Raw genomic sequence first — 2,839 nt, 5'->3', positions numbered from 1 at the left:
TGTACTCCATACAAAAACCAGTTTGTGCCAAAAAGGAACATTACACCATGGAAAAATTATCTACAATAAATTGCCAAGAGAAATTAAAGTAATGACAGATGTAAAAAATTTTAAAGCAGCATTAAAAGAATATCTGTTGACACATTGCTTTTATAGTGTGGAAGAGTTCCTCCAAAATCCTCGAGAGTCTAAGTGATGATTATGCAAATACTGTAATCATTAATATTGGCCTATAAATACATTCAGATGTAATTCTCAAGTTTATAATGGGGTTCAAGTATAAGTTGTATAGCAACTTGCCCAGTATATGAAGTAAAATTCTGTGAATGTAATTCTCTAGTGTACATGTCAGTTCATAGTGTAGAAGAGTTCTTCAAAAATCCTTAGAGCTTAAGAGAGGATCATGCAAATACTTTAATCGTTAATATTGGCTTATACATGTATTCAGTTGTAAACTTCAAGTTTCTAATGTGGTTTAATTATAACTTACACATTGACTTGCCCAGTATATGGAGTGCTGTAAAATTTTGTGAACATAATTTTCTAGTTTCTAAAGTGTTTTAATTGTAAGATATACTTTGACCTGTCCAATATCTGATGTGCTGTACTGTACATGTAAGATTTACTGGACCAATAAATACAATACAATACAATACAATCCTTGTGTTTACCAGCCAATACCAAGCAATGACTTTCACTTAAAATGTCCTCCTCTCTATGGGAATTACATAATATGCGTATGAGTATAGGATATGATGCAGGAACGAAGATATATGGAAGTCAGGGTCTGACCATGAATCATACCCAGATGGCCAAAGTGGTTAAGGCAGCCGCTTGTGTAAACTGGGCAATATGGTTTCGAGTTCCAGTCTAGCACAAATTTTCATTGTCACTCCTTTATACAGCTGATGATTGTTCATATTTGCAACTCCAAATACATTTCATGTAACTGGTTCTCTTACTTAAAAATCGTTTGAGGTGCTCGCATATTCGAGAAGCAGTTCCATATGCGCAGACCTTCATTAACAGTCTGCAGTATGTATTGTGTCAAATGCTATCTGGAACTCTAGGAATATGGAATATGCCGTTTAACCTCCATCAGTGGTTTGCAGAATATCATATGAGAAAAAGGCAAGCCAGTTCCTCATAAGCAATGCTTTCTATGCCCATACTTACTTGTGGACAGAAGCTTTTATGTCTCAAGAAACTTATCATTTTGGAACTTTAAATATATTCAGGAATTCTGTACCAAACTGACATTAAGGACATTGTTTGGTAATTTTACAGAACTCTTGGTTCTGACTGTAATTTGAACATGACAAATTTCCAGGAGGAGATTAAATTCAGCAACTTACTTATGAACATAGCAGTTTACCTTCAAAATCTTGATGTTCAGAGTGTCTCTACCTTGTAAATGATCTGATTTCACTCTCTGCATATTGACTGGTGAGCATTCATTAGAGCACCTCACACAGAATTTATGGAACTCTGATTGAGACCCTCCACTCAACTCCAAACCAAAGGAACCCAATTGACACTGGGTACAATAATGCAAAATTTAGCTCTGCTTGCATCCTGCAGGCAAGGCCAGCATTTTCACCAATTCTGCCTGCCATCTTGTAAGGAGTACTGCTGTCTTTGATGTGGTAACATATAAGTATTGTACTCATTACTTAGTGCTGGCTTCTGGAGTTGAATGCTCCTTATCCATGAGAAATAACACTGCCCTAGCACTAGTCATCACACACTGTCATGGTGTGTGCGGAGGAGTTGCACACAGCCCCATCAAGGATAAATGTGGGAAGAATGTGGTAGAAAGTGGAATTAATAATTGAAAGTGTTATATTGATTTGTAGAAGAAAAGTATTTCAGTAATTCAGTTATTTCATGGAAAGGCACTTCAGATGATTGATGGTCAACACGGTGGTGTCTGAGGATCAGTAATTATTGTGAAGAAACATACTGACAATACAGTACCAATCAAAGGCTTGTGTGACCAGCAATTACCTATGCAATTAATTTGAAAACACAACATAGCTGTGGATGCTGTGAATGTGAAACAAACGTAACTGCTAAACGAGACAGGATGAACATAGACATTGTTAAGAGTGTGTGTTGAGTGCATAAGGGTCAATAAACTAATCTAATTTGACTTGTACTGTTATTATTTCAGAGTGATATTATTCATTCTTTAATTGCTTAAGGATACAGGGTACTTATAAATGGTGGAAAACTCGATTTTTTTATGACTTTATTAGATTCTATAGTCTTTCCTGATTACACTGTTATATACATTATAGGGTTTCAAATGAAAAATGACCTATATTATACCAAATTTTGAAGTTAAGGTCATGTATGCTGCCACACCCCTTTTATTTCTGTTACAGAAACCAGTATTATTTCAAAAAGAAATGTGAACTTTCTGTTTCCAGCGATTACACCTATGATACATTGTATATGTTGGTAACAGTGCAGGTTTTTGGTGTCCGTAAATGATTATCTTTGCTAGTATTTACTTTTGCTTTGCTGAAGCAGTTTGTTCACATGTTACTGAATGTTTGCTGCCCAAGTGCTACATATATATGTGGGAGTACATATCCTTTAGTTGTGATGAATACGAACTACGCCACGCATCAAGAAATTCAATAAAAGGAAATTCTGTGGTAATCAGTTCACAAACAAAGGGAGCCACACTGTTGAAAGTAACCTATGTATCAGTTCTTCAGGGAAGAAACTCCCACATGGCATGCCTTCTGGAGATTCAAATTTTTGTGTTAACAATGACACTGTCTGTAGTGGATTTGTTGTTGTTTTGTGGTTTGGTGGAACTTCCTCCTCC

This window comes from Schistocerca americana, chromosome 7 (assembly GCF_021461395.2).
Source record: "Schistocerca americana isolate TAMUIC-IGC-003095 chromosome 7, iqSchAmer2.1, whole genome shotgun sequence".
Classification (NCBI taxonomy): domain Eukaryota; kingdom Metazoa; phylum Arthropoda; class Insecta; order Orthoptera; family Acrididae; genus Schistocerca; species Schistocerca americana.
This window is presented reverse-complemented; position numbering follows the sequence as displayed.